General features: G+C 41.4%; 1 protein-coding gene and 1 long non-coding RNA gene across 5 annotated transcripts in view; one reads left to right on the top strand and one right to left on the bottom strand.

Annotated features, from left to right (window-relative positions):
• Positions 1-3,804, top strand: part of LOC128326636 (uncharacterized) — a 41,969-nt gene extending 38,165 nt beyond the window's left edge. For both annotated transcript variants that reach the window (XR_008308164.1, XR_008308165.1), the window contains exon 3: positions 3,175-3,804. This is a non-coding gene — a long non-coding RNA (uncharacterized LOC128326636). The remainder of the gene's footprint in view (positions 1-3,174) is intronic.
• Positions 1-18,252, bottom strand: part of LOC128326635 (bifunctional heparan sulfate N-deacetylase/N-sulfotransferase 3) — an 85,161-nt gene that overhangs the window by 23,359 nt on the left and 43,550 nt on the right. The gene's annotated exons all lie outside the window — the stretch shown is intronic.

Below are 18,252 nucleotides of genomic sequence, written 5' to 3'. Positions count from 1 at the left end.
ATACATGATGAATTATGTATAACTTTATGATGCAAGGTTAATGAATGAGAGCTAAACAGACAAAGAAGAGGCACATCTGTTGCTGTTTATTGTGAATTCCATAAAAGTCTTACAGGATGTTTGGAAAGTTACGTGTTACTTGTCATGCTTGTTCACTGTGTGGGTTTTCTGATAGCTGCCTTTTCCCTGTGTGTGAATGTATTGAAGGTTTTCTTTTTTTGCCTGTTTTGTACTCTCAGGGCTTGAACAAGTTATTTCCTGAAGCCTCCTTCCGTTCTGCATATTGAAATAATAAGGTGACCGAATTTAGGGGTATTTTGAAGGGAAATATGGTAATGTGTAGCAAAACAATTGTTTGGAAGGCAAATTCTTAGCAGTCATGGGATAAGGGGATAGGTTCATGTGTGGATTGATAACTGGTTAAAAGACAGGAAACAGAGGGTAGGAATAAATGGAACCAGCGTGGTGTAGTGGTTAGAGTGCTGGACTAGGACCAGGGAGACCCAAGTTCAAATCCCCATTCAGCCATGAGACTTGCTGGGTGACTCCAGTCACTTCTCTCCCAGCCTAACCTACTTCACAGGGTTGTTGTGAGGAGAAACTTAAGTATGTAGTACACTGCTCTGGGCTCCTTGGAGGAAGAGCGGGATATATTAAAAATTAAATGGTCATTTCTCTAAATGGAGGGAAGTAAGAAGTGGGCTCCCCCAGGGATCTGTACTGGGATGAGTGCTTTTAACTTGTTCATAAATGATCTAGAAGTCTCAAAAGGGACATTATAGAACTATAAAAGGTGCAGAAGAGAAAACCACACTGCTCAGGGGCCTAGAGCACCTTCCTTATGAGGCAAGGCTACAACATCTGAGGCTTTTTAGTTTAGAAAAAAGTCTATAAAGGAGAGACATGACAGAAGTCTACAAAATTATGCATGGTGTGGAGAGAGTGGAGAGAGAGAAATGTTATCCCTCTCTTACAACACTAGAACTAAGGGTCACCCCATTAAAGTGATTGCCAGGAAATTTAGGACTGATACCACATGCTGCAATGCATGTTTACCTTCCATGTACTATGTTTCACCCCAAAGCTCTGTAATTCTATTTTTGTGCTTGCTTGCTTTGCAGAATTTGCAACAAGCATAATTTCACAGAGCATTTGTTTAATGAGTGTCACCTTGTGACACTTCCTGGCTGGTGACTAAAGCCTGCAGCTTCATTTTTTGTTGCTCTCCAAGGGTGAAGAGACACCCGGAGATATAATTTATAGTACACAATCCCCCTTTTAAAGCCAGAATTGTAAAATGTACTTTCAAAAGATGTCTGTGGTCCCTTCAGGCAAGGAGTAATGCTTTTTTTTTTTTTTGGCCACATGTATAACCTTTTCAGATTTCCTTTATTATTTTTAGTCCTAAAACCATAAGCAGATCAGAAACTGGACTGTTGTTTTCAAGAAAGATATAATTGGAAAGTTTCCTTACAAAATGTAAGCTTGATTTTTCAGCAGCTTCTTTCCCCTCCTACGCCTGCACTGACCTCTGACATTTATAATGTCAGTTCACCTCCCGGCAATTCTTTACCTGCCAACAACTTTAGCACTGCACTAAAAGGAAAAAAGGGAGAGAACTTGAAAAGGTTAGTAGTTCAGGGAAAATATGTATTATTCTTTCCCTGAAGGGAATCTTGCTATAATCCTAAGATGTTTCTGGAGTGAAGGTTAAAAAAGGGGGAAAAAGTGAACTGAATAGATCATAATAAATCATCTTCAATGTAAGATGCACTGTCAGGGTGCAGGAAGAAAGTCAACACAGACCTCATAATCTGTGTTACTATCACTCTGTCTCTTTATACTAGAAATAGTACAACTTATTTGCAACAAAAGAAGACAGCAGAGTGCATTCAGATATCATGTTCTTTGATTCCGATGTTCTTGATATTTCTTCTTCCACCACACCCTTCCTACATTTCCATATGCACCTGGCTTAATAGAACATTTCCTAATTTGCTCAAGTCCATTTGCCATTGAGCGAGGTCACACTTCACACTGAACCAATGGAACAGCCAAGCCGCTAGAACCCTGAGTGCACATGTGCACCCTATTTCTGGTGTTGGGAAGGCTATGCCAAGGTTGGGTGTGATTGTTAACCCACCAATTTCTGCATCTTCTGCCCTACTTGTGGTATGGAACCCAAGATCTGTTCCTTATGATTTGAAGTGAGGAATAGATGTCTGGTTCCATACCACAAGTAGGATAGAATATCCCAAGATTTCTGGGTTCGTATGTCACACCCAATCTTGGCATTATCTTCCCAACATCAGATGTAAGGCACACATGTGCACTCAGGCTTCTGGTGAACACTCAGAGTACAGCTTGTGCATGCAGTTGGGGCTCTGGTGGCTTGGCCGAACCACTGATTCAGTGTGACACATGAGCCTACCCATTATGTCCAAACTGGCAAACTGGTCTGAGTGACTCCCTCATATCAGAATCAAAATGTAGTCCTTGATCCTGATTTGTAGGGCTTGCTCAAACCAGTTAGCTGGTTCAGACATAATGGCAAACTGGTTTGAGAAAACCAGGAAGTGTTTGTTAAGGTGAGCACACAAGGAGAGGAGGGACCAGGGAACAGGGCTCCTCTTTGGTTTGGACCACAACAGCTGAATGCAGCCATAATCAATATGTAGTTCGTTTCAAGCTATGGGTTGTTAAAGTCAGTCTTTACTGTTTCAGACCATTATTTGCAACATGTTCACACAACAGAAGATAAGGGATATTTCCAGACAGAGGGCTCTTTTGTGTGAGCTTCCATGAGCTTGCACAAGGAGCTGCATGGGGCTTCATAGTTGGGTGTCTTTGTGAAATAACAACAAATATTTATATACCACTTTTCAACAAAAGTTTCCAAAGCGGTTTACATAGAGAAATAATAAGCAAGCAAGCAAGCAAGTTGGATCTCTGTCCCCTAAGGGCTCACAGTCTAGAAAGAAACATGATAGACACCAGCAACAGTCACTGGAGGTACTGTGCTGGGGGTGGATAGGGCCAGTTACTCTCCCCCTGCTAAATAAAGAGAATGAGCACATTAAAAAGGTGCCTATTTATCCAGTTAGCAGAGAGTTAGCCTCTTTGCCTTTACCTAGCAGTTTTTGCACTAACTCTTCCAACTATTGTCTGCACTAGGGACAGAGTACTGGGGAGGAGGGGAAGCGAGAGAAGGCATCTTATTCAAAATGCTAATGAAGAGTGGAATTGCAAAGAAAGAAAGAAAGAAAGAAAGAAAGAAAGAAAGAAAGAAAGAAAGAAAGAAAGAAAAAGAAACAGATTGAAAGAAGATAAAAGTGGGGGTAGGAGAAATAGTACTGATCAACCAGCTTCAGTTAAACAAAGGACCGCACAAGGTAAGATGGGATCTGGCAACTGTGAAGAGGAGAAAGTTTGAATGTGTATGAAATATCTAGTGCAGCAGAACAAGACTCTAGGGGGAAAAGCTGTGTCATGGCTCTTCCATATAGTAATAAACAGTGCTTTGAAAAGAGCTTGGAAGTAAGTTCAAGGTAGTAACTTATTCAGCATCTGCACACTCTCGCAGATTCCCATTGTTGTTGCCAGCACAATGTTAGGAGCAGGTCATGCAGCTAGCTTGCTTAATTTTTACAGTGCCACCTGCCGGCTAGCTTCTGCTTTCTGTGATTAACTCATCCTATTCATCAGAACAATACAATTGAAAAAAGGTGGGTTACTCATGAAAAGCAACAGTTGGCCAGCAGGTGGCGCTGTGGGATTTGCACATGGTCCCTGCTGGCTGTGTGATATGCCCATGATATCACAATGGAAAAGACAATAGGAATCTGCAAGAGTGTGTGGATACTGAATAAGCTGTTGACTTCAACTTACTTAGAACAGTTTTTCAGAGCAGTTTATTGCCATATGGAAGAGCCCTTAGTCTCTATAAATGTGCCTTAAGATTTTATTTAAAATCACCCCTTTCTATTTTATAAAAGGCAAGACAGGACTGCATGAATTGCACTCACTTTCTTGACCTTTAAGTTGTGCTTTCAGGGAAAACAGCCTGTTATTAGATTACATCCAGCCATTTTTTAAAAAGCCTTCCTATTAGAGATTCTCAACGTTCCTTTTTCTTCACCAAAATATGCCCATCCTTCACCTTTTCTCCCAAATAAGCTATGGGGGCAGGGAAAGAACAACTAGCACATTAGTTGTGTTTTTCTGCGCACTCTCTCTGGAATTCATCATTTATCATAAGGAACACAGGAAGCTGCCTTTTACCCAGTCAGATAATTGCCTCATGTAGGTCAGTATTGTCTACCCAGACTGGCAGCTGCTTATTCAAGGTTACAGGCAGGAGTCTCTCCCAGCCATATCTGGAGATGCCAGGGAGGGAAATTGGAACCTTCTGCATGCAAGCATGTGGGTGCTCTTCCCAGAGCAGCTCCATCTTCTAAGGGGAATATCTTAGAGTGCTCGCATGTAGTCTCCCATTCAAATGTAAACTAGAGTGGACCCTGCTTAGCAAAGAGGACAATTCATACTTGCTAACACAGAACCAGCTCTCCTCCCCTGAGCAAACTGAGTGCAGAAAATGTTTTAAATAGTGGCTGAGAACTACATCTGACCCTTGGGCTGGTAACTTATTTCTTAATCTTTTTCTGAATAATAGTGGCAAAGGTTCTCAATTCTGTTTTCTTTTCACACAGAACTCCCTGGGTAACCTGTATAATACTCTCATTTTGATTTCTTGCCAGTATACCTGCTTTCTTGCACCTCAAAATCAAAGTAGCAAAATATCTCTCCTTTGATCTCTGGTTGTTCCACACTGTTGAAACTAACAGCAGTTATGTACTTAGAATAGAAGGTAAAAATGGAACAAGCATTCAGATAATACAACTTAAGTGATTTACAGTGCTGATTGGGGGATAGGTCTTTGCTACCACAGATCATCCCAGCTGAAGCAAACAGGTCAGAAGCTAGTGCTTACAGCAATTCAACAGGCACAATTCTCACATAGCCTCTTTTCATAAGATTTGTGAGTAGGCAAGCCTTATTGAAGCAAAGAGAGTTTGCACAGCATATTGACCGTATCAGCTATCATGCATCAATTGCGTGATCTTCCTACACCATCTCTGCACACTTCCACTTTACAAAACTGAGTGGCTCTACCATTTCAGACTGCTGATTAATCTTTACTTGGAAATTTTGTGGTAGAACACATTCACATTGTGATGATAGGTAGGATTACCAACTCTTTTTCTGGCAGGGCTTCTGAACTGTTAACTAGGGTTGTGCAGTGGTGTAGTGCTGCAGGGGCAGGAAGGGATGCAGTCCTGGTACCTTTTTCCCTCCAGGGTCTCAGCAGGGATACAGAGCCCTGAGCTTTCTACATGGAAATAATGTCCTGCTCTTGTTATTCCACACATTCCTATGGACATTCGGAAGGAACCAGGGCATTCCCTGTCATTCATTCTAGTACATTCCCTGGAAGTGACATGATCCTTAACTTCTTCAAATTGAACCCAACCTCTTTATCTATATATTTAAATCTCTTAGCTGGCCTGTGTGTCCTCCTGCATTTGGCGGCGGAACTCTCGCGACACATTGCAAGAGTTCCGGCCTTGGGCGAGACTTGAAGGGAAAGAAAAAATGGAGGTGGTGGCAGCGGGTCACAAAACGGCGAGAGGAGGTGGCTTTGGGATGGCTTGGCCTGGCCAGGTCGTCCCGAGTGAGGAGGCGGCAGCGGTCTCGCCTGGACACTGGGAGGCAGTAGCAGCAGGACGGCCTGGCCAGGCAGTAGCGGCAGATGGCGGCCTCGGCTGGGCGCTGGAAGGCGCCGGTGAGATCTACATATGGCACTATGCCAGACTAGACCCAGGAACTCTGAACTGGTTTAAAGGTCTGTGCCTGAACCCACTGTCTCCTCCATCCACGTAAATCAGACCTGCACAACACAAGGCCCAGATCTGGATCACAGGGACTTTTTTTTGCTGGTAGGAATAACTTACAGCAACTGCACCCCAGAAAGGCAGAGGACCACACTTTGAGTCAGTTCCCTCTTCTCCAAGGGGGCCATCCTTTGTCCTCTGTCTTATAACTGCCTTATAGTACCATCCTTTGCATGTTTACTCAGAAATATTCCCAGTGTTCCAAGTGAGGTTTACTCTCAAGGAAGCATGCCTAGGATTGTAGCCTGAAAGCAACAGTGATTTAGGGAGAGGAGAGGACTTGGCATGCACTCTAGGAGCCCCACTGACATAAGAGAGACAGGGCCTATATTCTGGCCACTAGCCTTAGTTGACGTTATTGTGACCCCCTTGATGAGGGGAAAGGATCCAGAAGTAATTAATAATTGCTTTTGTTATTTTTAAATAATTAATTTTAATGCAATGATGTGCTGAAAATTGAACTCGGTGCTGGGTTGGCCAGAGAATGGGGGCTCCCCTCTCCCATGATCACCAGTGATGGCAGATCTACATACAGTGCGATGGCAGGACCTTGGAATCTGAATGGGTATTAAGGTCCTTCCCAGAGTCTCCCCCCTCCCCTCCATGCGGGCAAGGCTTCAGAAGGCTTTGCGGTGGCGGGAGGTTGCAGATAATCTTTTCTATTTTTTTCTATTGAGAGTTGGGGTTCCCACACAAGTGGGTTCCCCTTTGGTGTCATGGTGGGCTGGCTCAACTTGTGAGCTTGCAGTCCATGGCTGGGGTTACACCCTTGGATGGGCACAGTCTTCCCCAGTAGACTGGCCCTCTTATGCTGCCAGACAACAGATTTCAGTTGGGTCTGCATGGACTGCTTTTGCCAGGGTCACCCCTCGCAACAACAACCAAATTTATGGTAAGACAAAGCCCACAGCATCCTTTGCCCTCCCTCATCTACATATCATCTACTAGGAAGTCTCTGTGCTCCCCTTGTCTCATCAAAGCAGAACTAACACCACCCCAGAGCCCACCTCCCCTCCAAGAATTTATATTTGTATGGGACTATCAGGGTGTGGTGCTATTGTGGGTGGGGGGGCAGTGGTTCCATCACTGGCAGAAGAAACGCTGCCATGGCATGGCATAACAGAAAATTTAAATGCCCTTTCCATGCTGGGGGATGGGTGGAGCACAAATGTGCACAATCATGCTCAGCACTTCCCCTTCAAGATCATGGGCTATCACAGCCACCCAGCTGATGCGGTGAAGCTTTGCCCACAGTTTGGCCATGTAGTTTGCTGGGATCTACCTTGGAAGCTGAGCAGAAGGGAGCAGCTCCCCTCTTTTGCAACTGGAGTTTGGTGTGCTGCAGTTTGGCGAATGTCTGCGGCATGATTTAGAGTTACAATCTGAAACCTCGGCAATGTTAACTTCTGGTTTGGCTTTACGTGCGGTTGCAGCCTCTGTATCTCTTTATAGCAGGGGTGGGGAACCTTGGCCCTCCAGCTGTTTTTGAACTACAACTCCCATCATCTCCGGCCTGCTGGAGATGATGGGAGTTGTAGTTCCAAAACAGCTGGAGGGCCAAGGTTCCCCACCCCTACTTTATAGCATCACCATCCCCCTGCTGACCAGGCACAAAGCCTTTGTTTTTTCCTTTTTCTTCTTTTTAAATTCCTCCTCCTCTTTTGCTCCCCATATCATATCTAAAGTCAGTTCTTATCACTGCAAATATCTTCCCTCTCCTGGTGTGTCCCCTCTGCTAAAACTCTTGCTACACACTTTATTTAGCTAGCTACCATGACCACAGGAAAAAGTTTAACTGTGTACAAATAAAGTGTTGCTTTAGTAGATATTATTTTTCAAATTTGTAGACCACCCCGAACTTGCATCTCTGGGTGGTCAACAACATAAAACAAATTAAAAATGAAAACTTTAAACACAATTTAAAAACACAGTCCGGTTAAAAGCTTGGGTGAAAAAATAAGTCATTAAAGACTTTTTAAAAGTTGTCAAGAGATGAGGAAGCTCTAGCAAGGAGTGCATTCCTATATATTACACATATAGGGATGGCAAATTTGCCTTGTGAAAGGAATTACATTAATAATTGTAATTTGGAAAGTATGTAAAATGCATGCTTTAGTTTTAAAACTGAAGATAGATTAACAAGCAAGGAGAAGATCACCAGGTAAGCATTTATTCTGGATTGTATTAAAGTGTACTGAAATAGCTGATAATTGGCAGTACAAAGGGTATATTACCACTACATAAAATGGAGAGTTTATACTAATGGCCCAATATAGGGACTAAGTTGTGCATTAAATCAGCTTCAAGGAACTCCAACTGCATCACATTTTCAAGCTGTTAAAACCCTTCTGTGTGGGTTTGTCATAGGTCCAATACTGGATTCAATGGTGTCCTTCCTTTAGAAGAATTTTCTTCCAGAGGAAGGTAACCTTTGCTTCCAATCCTATGACAGTAGATTAATATCGTATGTTTAGGAGTAAGGGAAAGAATTGTGTCATAAACCAGCATAGTAAATTCAGCACAGGGGCAGGGGAAAGAGACTGATTAATCTGTTTTGCTTAGATGCTAGAAGCAAAAGCTTCTTCAGTTTAATATAATGCTGTTATTTTAGTTGCAGAACAAATGTTTATAGGCCACAAGAGTATGTTTAACTTTCAGACCATCTATTTTCCAATTAATTTTGCATTGTGTACACTGTGTATGCAGGTCTCCGCTACTGTCTCCATATTACTCAGAAGAGTACAATCTCAGGTATTCAGAGACTCCATAGCAGCTGTTCTTGCTCCATTAGACTCACAAAGTGACAGAATAATGAATTAGGTTTCTGTCTGTGCTTGAATATATTTTCTTAAATTGGTGAAGAGCAATTCTTCTTTGAAGCTGGATGGAATTAAACACTGTATTCAGTTGTTGAAATAGAGACCATCAGCAACTTAAGTTTTTAAAGCTGCAGAGGCCCACAGTTAGCATAGACATTCCTTAGCAAATCTATAGAACGTTTCCCCTCACAAAACCCACTGAACTTAGACGTCTGTTTGAGCACCGTGGATTGGATCCAGAGGCGTGCAAGGTTCCATTTTTTGTGTGTGCACAGATATTCTTCAGCTTCTCCCTTTAACCCCCTAAAAATGTTTATTCCCCCCCGGAGCCACACCCCATATGGTGACCTTCTGAAGGAGATAAGCTTCAGATTCCTACCCCACTCCCATCCTTGTACTTCCTATGTTGGGACACCCTGGGCTGACAGCAAGGTGCCGTTCACATTTCTGATGCCCTTTTTCAGATTTTATCTTTGATTTATAGTACTGCAATGTTACACGTGCATCGCAAAAAAGTTTCTGTATTTTCCTGTTGTAGGAGTTTGAGATTCTGGGGATTGTTTTCAATATGATCCTGCCAAGCCAAAACATTTTACCAAAGCTGTTGTAGCATGTAATTTGGAAAGTGCCCTGCTGTTTTCTATTAATGATAGGGGTTTTATGACAAAATATATGGCAAGGTTCCCCCTCCTCTCTGCACACACACAGAAACACTTTGCATGCATATACAGAATTATCTGGAACAGTGTCTGTTTATTAGGCTAGATGTCAGGATGTTTTCAGCTCCAATTCCACAAGAAACTTCTCATACCTTTCATAACATAAAATGCAACAGGTAGCCAGAAAAGTCAAAGCTTTTAATCATGGAGACTATCCCAAAGCTTAGCTACCAAGACCAAATGCTGTAATAGAGCAGTACTTGTACACTCAGAATTACCAGGCAAAATCCTGTGGGAGTTTGAGGGAGAACCTGGGAAAGGAGAAGCAGCTGCCTTAAACAAACTTTGGTGCCATTAGGTGTTACGCTATCAGTGATTTTGTTATGTAATGGTTGCCGCACTGGTTGCCTGTTCACTTCCAGGTCCAATTTAAAGTGCTGGTTCTCACCTACAAAACCTTTATGGGCTTAGCACCTGTATAGCTCTGGAATCACCTCTCTCTGCAAGTTGTATCCCATCCTATGAGGTCTTCTCAGCTGGCCCTCCTTGGTGTAGTGCATAATGCGTGGTGTGTGGTGCCTGGGCCCTCAGGAGGGCCTTCTCTGTGGCTGCCCCTCTTCTTCAGAACACTCTCCCCCCCCCCACACACCAATTCATTCAGTTCCCTCCTTAGTGGCTTTTAAGGCCCTTCTTCCTGGTTGTCTATTTTGACCTCTTGGCTTAAAGTCAGATTTTTCCAAGGATAGATTTCTCTTAAATTGGCTGATGCAGTCCAGCCCACTTGGGCATGGGCTATTCAGGACAAAATTGTGTCCTTGGGTTTGTCTATGGACTACCTGGTCTTGTTAAGTTATGACCAGGCTAGGCAGATCCTGAAGCAAAGACTCTTGGTCTTTGAAATTCAAGAAGAACTCTCCCAAATCCCTGATTGTACTAAAATGAGGTTGGGTTTGAGCAGTTCTAGTTGGTTCCCTACTGCTTATTTGAATGCTTTGAGCCGGACGTGGTAGCAGAGGGCCTTTTTTAGAGCAAGACATGACATGTTACCTTCAGCGGTGCTCTCAGGGAGGTTCCTGGAGATTCCTAGGGAGGATAGATTATGCCCATGTGATATAGGGGAAGTTGAATCCATCCAACATGTTTTGTTGCGCTGTCCGTTAGAGATTTAAGATGCTCCTTACTAACTCCTCTTCTGACACCTTTCCCAGGTTGCTCAAGAGATTTTTATGTTTCTTATCTTCTTGCAGATAGAACTTTAGATGTCACCTTTAAGGTGGCAGTGAGTTCTTTTCGATTAATTTTAAAATCTTATTATCTATCCATGGAAATTTATTTATATATTTACATATTTCCTTCTTCCAGTTGTATCTCCCTATGTTATGTTTTGTTTATGTCACGTTATGCTGACCTTGGGTCGTAAATCAAGAATTATTTCATTAAAAAAAATAAAAATAAAGAATTACTTTAAGGCCCTTCTTAAGACCTACCTTTTTCGCCAGGCTTTTGCCCTTTAATCTTTTTTAAAAAAATACTGCTATTATTGTTCATTGCCTAGAGTATTTGGAGGAGGCGGTATACAAGAAATCTTTAATACATTATTAGGATATTCTGATTTCCTGCATTGGGCATCAAAACCTTGAAGCAGTCATGTTGGGCTCGTTTCATGGACTACATAGGGGTACAATTAAGGTTCTCCTTGTGTGCAGTATTGTACAAAACCTCTGATGCTTTCACAATTTGTACATCAGTCAGGCTAAGCATTCCAGTGGCATTTTATATGCAGTACTGTACAAGATATCCAAAGTTCTTCAGTAACATTAATTTTTCTTGGCTTTACAAGGCCACAGATAAGACACAGGCATGATAAATGTAGATTCAGAGCCTCTCCATAGGAAGTACACAGAAAAGCTTGCAAAGCCAATACATCTGTGGTATCCTGGATTACTATCTCCTGCTGAATCATGACTACAGCCAAGACATGTAAACTATTTTGTGGAATCAATCCATTGTTCAGAAATAGCTACAGCTGGAAGAAGTGAACCAGCAACTATGTTTTGGATTGGGCTTTCTGCCATTTTGGAAAGAGGACAGCAGTAATAGCCCATCCAGCAAGCAGTAGAAAACCTACCTAGCCATTGAGACACAACCATTAAAAAAAATCACCATATACAGTGGTTATGAATCTCTTATACCAACTATTTCAAATTTCTTCAAAACTAAAATTAAGACAATGGATCAAATGAAGTTCATCAGAATATCTCAGATACTAACTATTCCCTCATAAAAACCCTATCATTAATTGAAAACAGCAGAAGACTGTAGTACATAAGAGTCAGGAATCCAGGAAATCAGAACATCCACTGAAATAAAACAAGAACTCTTTACTCGCTTCTGCAAGTATGAATGACATTTCAGGTCACAGGGTTAGGATCAATGCAGAAAAAGTCCTTCTCTTGTCCCTGCTGATGTTACCTGATGCAGAGGAATGGGGGTGGGTTAGGAATCGGAAGCATATCTCCTTCAGGAGGTAAAAAATGCTGGAAGCTTCCTATGAGGAGAGCCATTGCCTAGGTTCAAATATAGTGGATCCAGGCCATTTGTAATTGCTGATCCACATAATGTCACAAATAGGCACAAGCAGTAGCTATAACCAACATGTGATGGCAAAACAGATGTATATCTGCAGTAGCTCAACTACTATAGTGAATGTGTACAACAAAAGAAATAGAAGTATTACCTTAGATTTATAGGCAGGTGTGTGTTGAACTCAACTTGGCCCTTGGGTATAATTGCTCTTCTGTGGGCTTAGAGAGACTGATAATGTCTCCCTGTCATGTTTTATTAGTAAGCCATACAAAACAAATATACTGCTGAATGGCAGTGTTCACTATCTGCTTATGTCTGGTTCAGAACTTAAAATGTTTCATTTCTTCAACATTCACAAGATGCCCTTAGGAGACTGGTAGCATCTCATCTTTAGAAAAAGAAGTATAACACTGCTAATCCAGAATATTAAGAGCACCACCACAATGCATATATGGAGCATTCTTTGAAGAACTTATTAATTGCAATATACTGAAGCTGAAATATTTGCTTTAAAATTGTGTGTGTGTATTCACTGTGTCAAAATCAATGTAAATTTTTTTATCATTCCTTAAGTTCTTCTGGAGTGGTTTCATGTATTCATTCACAGGAGAGCTGCTTCACATGGAGAAAGCTGTTAGAAGTATTAGGATAGGCCCCATTATCACTTATTAAACTTTAAGCCCGAGACAGCATGGACTTGTGTACAGGATGGGGTAAAGAAACATTTCCACCTCATTTCTAAGACCAGCTTGCACTGAAAAGCAGCATCCAGAAACAGAAGATAGTTTGAATAGGGTGGAAAGAGTGTAGTGTGACATTACAAATGATCTTGTATTCATATGCAGTTAAGTAAATGCAGAGATCACATTACTGTCCAAGAACAAAAGTTATGGTAAACCACTGTAACAGCATATAACTGCATACATCCACACCCATATAAATTATAAGGAGGCATATGACAAGGATGGGGGAAAGTATGTTTACTCTGGAAACTAGCTGTGATAAGATCATTTCTTAAGTATGCACAACCCCCCTTCTTAAAAATTAAGTTTTCAAACAATTTAAAAATTAAGGATGAAACATTTCATAAACATACATTATGATAAACACAATAATAATGTTTCATCTTCTAGCACAATACAACATCTCATTTGGGGTTCTATGCCTTTGCAGAAGCCATCTTGAGCACCTTCCATTTTGGAAGGGCGGTATAAAAATCTAATAAATAAATAATAAATAAATAATAATAAATAATGTTTAACTGTACAGTAAAGAACATTTCTGTCATTTTATTGCCAGTGTAACCAAATATAAAGGAGGCAAACTCTGTTCACAGATTTAAACAGAGCTCATTGAGAAAGAATGAGCTACAAAATGAGCTACAAAATCTAGAACAATACTTCATTGGTAAAAGGCCATCTACTCAGAAATGTGCATAACAAAGGCTAAGAGAGAAATAGTGAAACAGAGAAATAGTGACTTACATACAGTACACCTCCCCATCGATTCAAGAGCAGCTGCACACACTCATTCTATACATTTTCACACTGTATCCACACTGCTAATGAGCTTGCCGAGGCTCCATCACTACTAGCGATTGCAATTCCGCTATAGCAATAACTCTCCCATTGAGAATAATGGGAGGCTCGTCATTACAGCAATGATGCAATTGTTAGCAGCATGGATGCAATATGAAAAGGTACGGAATGAGTGTATGGGGCACTGCACTGTATGCTACTATAAACTAGTATCTCACTTAGCTAGAAAAAATGGTGTATGTCAAGCATTCAATAAACACATTAAGTTCCTCAATAACTTCTATATAAGCTATGAAGCAAGCAGAACTCTGTAAATAAGTTTTGATTCATGGGAAATAGCAGTTCACTTATTTAGCATGGCAACTATCTATCAATACGCGGGGATCTTTGAAATGTACCTTCCGTTGTATATGTGTTAACAATCAAGGCATGAATTGTGGATAATGATCTGCAATACAATAATGTTTAAAAATTACTTAAAATGCAACTCCAACCACCTACTGAGAAGTTTGAGATCACAAGGTAAGCAGAATGATTTTCAGGCTTCATTGTGGCCGAGGGGCTGGTAGGAGAATCCAAAAATAAAAGCAACAGCTGCTGTCTTGCTATTTGAAAATGATTGGTCACATGTTTAAGTACTTTCACATTTACCTTACTCAAATTCGTTGCACATATTTGAGCAACACTGACCAGGATAATATCTGCACTACTGGAAATTTCTGTAAGATTTTTAAGTGACTATATCCTTACGTCCACACTCAGGTAAGTACACACATAGAGACCACATTATTGTCCATCTCCTTGATAACATTCTCATCCCACCTTCTGTTCTTTTAGACCTTTTTGTTGTGGTGGTTTCATGGTGGATTATGTGAATGATAAAAAGATAGCTGTTTACATGGCCTGGGATCCAGCACCCAAATACAAGTGTTTCACTACCAAGCTGAACAAGGTGTAGAGGTTCTGCAGTACACAGACAAAATTACTTGTGTCCAGATGTATTTTATACTGGGACTGATGGGCATACTTTTCAGGTTCTATGCCTTTGCTTTTTCCTCCAAGTGCCACTGGAAAATGAAATGGCAAAGAAACAGTTGGTACGTTCCCATTGGAAACAGTTCCTCTTGGAATACTTGGATTAAAAAAGCATCAAAGTCAGATTTTTGACACAGGAATGGCTTGTTGTGACTTGTCCAACTGCCACTTGACCACTGCATGGCAATAACAGAACTACAAGGAGCAGTGACAGAGAAAAGACTGCAAAACACTCTGGGATCAAGAAGATGCTGTCAGATAAGTGATGCCTGCTTGAGCAGAGAGGGTCAGAAGGCTGGTCTGGGAACCAGCAAGATTCCAGAATATTACTGGAACATTCAGCAAGTTGGAAACTGTCCTGAATGCTTTGAGCACAGCCACCTTCTTGAGGACTTGTCCTTTCATTTCACTATAAAAAAACAGGTTGCTCACCTGTAACTTATGATCTGGAAGCCTGATTAAAGTCCTATGCCTCCTAGCATCTGTGGAGCAACAAAAAATGCTCCCTAACATAATTCATGAGAGGTTACAGCAACAAGAAACAGCTCACTGAAAGCATACATTCTTATCTCCCTTACATTTTGGTACTGGTTTAGGGGAGGGCAAGAATGGAAGGAAAACAGAAGGAAATAATATGCTTGTCCAACTGCTCAAAGGCAGTGCAGCTCTTGCTACAGATCAGAAAGCCAACCTTGTCACAGAAAAAAATACCACAGTACCATCAAAATGCAAAGCCATCAATGGCAGGATTACTGTCACTGACTTGAAGAAACATCAGCATGGCAGTCAGCCACATCTGGAGGCAATGCATTGTGAAGTAAATTGTCACCTGAGGTGCCAAGCTTAGAGCCATGTCAAAAGAGAAGGAGAGAAAAGAATGTTATGCCATACGAAAAAAAGTGTTAATTATCCAGGAAGGCAAAGTACATAAAAAAACATACACATAAATAATCTGTGCCTTGGGACAGATAAGACACATTTGATGGCAGGAAGAAACACAAGGTACTCTGAAGAAAAGCTGTCACAGCGTCCTTCCCCCAACCCCCTTGCCACATCCTAAACATTCAGTACATACTATTAAGTGGGGAAATGAAGCTATGAAAGCATTCCCCCTCTAAAAAAATGTAAACTGGGGAAGATTCTTCTTCCAGCGATAGAAAAAATAATTGATAAGGTGTCTGCTTATACTGAAAATTGGACAAAGCTCCAGAGGCTCAAGGCTTTATGAGCCAAGAAGAAGCCCCTTTATGAGGCAAGAAGTCCCTTAACGTAGTTAAAACAGTTTTTAAAAACACATCCCACAATAGGCCTGCAGGACATCAACCATGCATGCAAGTACAATAGAAACAGTAAAGTGTGCTGTCGAGTTGGTGTCGACTCCTGGCGACCACAGAACCCTGTGGTTGTATACAGGAGGGGCTTAACATTGCCATCTCCCACGCAGTCTGAGATGATGCCTTTCAGCATCTTCCTATATTGCTGCTGCCCGATATAGGTGTTCCTATAGTCTGGGAAACATACCAGCGGGGATTCGAACCAGCAACCTCTGAATTGCTAATCAAGTCATTTGCCTACTGAGCCATTAGGTGGCTACAGAAATAGTAGTTACACTTATATGATTATGCTTTGCACTCCTAAGGAACTTAAAGAAAGTGGAAAATTAAATCACACACAGTCTTACCATCTTCTAATGTATAAGCCAAATCACTGGCAGCTGCAATGGATATTAAAGTTGAACTCCTATGCATGTTGACTTGAAATTAAGCCACTGAACGTAGTGGGACTTACTTGTGAGTAAACATGGAGAAAAATGCACTGTAAGTGCGCTTACTGACTGTAGGTCTGACCCAGGGCAGCATCCTATAGATGTGCATCTGTTAAGGTTTCAGCAGCCCTTTGCAGACATCATAAAAACTGAGAGTGTGCTCTTAAGCCACATCTCCACATTAATGTGCTTAGAACAGAAGTTTCTGTTAAAAATGACTCAGAAAGGAAGATGAACTCAGAATACTTCTGTTCAGCTATATTTGAAAGGAAAGCTGACAGAGAGACACACAATTTTAAACATAGTTTCATTCACCTTATGCCTTTTGACCTTTATTTCCTGCTAAATGACAATTTTCATAATTCACTATTGTGGCTTGACTCTACTAAGGTTAGTGCTAAACAAAATCTTTCTGATTCAGCAGCCAAATGAAAGGTTTTAATTTGGGTGTTACTGTTTAAAGCAGGGCAGCACAACTTCAGCCCTCCAGCTGCTGTTGGACTACAACTCCCATCATCCCTAGCCACAATGGCCAATAGTCGGGGATGATTTGAGTTGTAGCCCAACAGCAGCTGAAGGGACAAATATGTGCACTCCTGGTTTGAAAGGTGGCATTATAGAATTTTAGAGTTGGAAAGGACCTCAGAGGTCTTCTGGTCCAACCACTGTTCAGCGCGAAAATCAGACATTATGGGCATCATCCTGGCTAGTCCTGACTAAACACCACTGAAATCAATGAGACAAGTTAGTCATGACTAACTTAAGTCCCACTAATTTCGATGGGCTGAAAGCTGCCTAATAAGTATCTACTTCTACAGAAAATGTTCAACTTTCATATTAAATAGGCAAAAAACTCACCAATCTTTATTTATAAACTGTGTTTCATCAAAAAAGGTTCTCAAAGCAGTTTACTTTGAACAACAAGCAATTCAGGTGCAAATTTAATGCACCTAGTTTCCATGCAGCTGCCGTCTCTGCTCAGGGTGCATGACATCACAAACCACACTGTTCAGGTGTCCCTATATGGCACAACATCTGTACCAAATTTGGTGCAAATCAGCTCAGGCATTGCAAAGTTGTTGTGGGGGAAACACAGACAGCAAGATGATTTCATAAGGGTACTCTCCATGTGGAAAGTAGGCCAATAAATATATAGTTACCTGTCCCTACAGCACTCACAATCTAAAAAAAATAAAAATGGGTATCTGAAGTATCTCTTTAATCATGATAAAGACAGATAGGAGCAGCTAGGCTAATAACACACACACACAAGCTTTTGGCCTTTCTGCAGTCTTGCTCAAAAAGAAATATAGGAGGACCTAGATATTTATGGGGGTTACATTCCCAGCTGGAACCGTGGATATGGAAACTGCAAATATTAAATCATTGGGGCTATGGGATTGTGGGGGTTAGGTTCCCAGCCATTAGGAAAATGATAAAAAATGACTGAAAATTGGCCAAATCTGGGGTGTGGAGTGTGTGGGCGGGGGGGGAAGCTCCCTACCATGCTCTGCTCGTCCCCAAAAATCATCTCCCCCCCCTTTTTTGAGGAGTCATTTTGAGGCTCTGAAACACAAAATGGCAGCTGGAAAAGACATCCGCAGTCATTTCTAGCTACTCTGACCCACGGATACACGAGGACGGCGTGTTTTTTCCATTTCCCCTCCGCATATGCCGAGGTCAGGTGTCTTTTACCGAATCACGGATACGCGAATCTGCAGATATCGAGGTCTGCCTGTACTCTCAAACATTTCTGAGAACAGATGTCTGGAAAACAGTAGGTTGGTATATTTGAAAATACTAATTTAGGGTAAGTCCAAGAGATCCTTTAATATTTTCTGCAAATTATATTTAATTAGAAACAATTTCAAAGAGTTTTTCCTTACTTATTTTTTACTC

Source organism: Hemicordylus capensis, chromosome 5, assembly GCF_027244095.1.
Source record: "Hemicordylus capensis ecotype Gifberg chromosome 5, rHemCap1.1.pri, whole genome shotgun sequence".
NCBI lineage: Eukaryota > Metazoa > Chordata > Lepidosauria > Squamata > Cordylidae > Hemicordylus > Hemicordylus capensis.
This window is presented reverse-complemented; position numbering and strand designations above follow the sequence as displayed.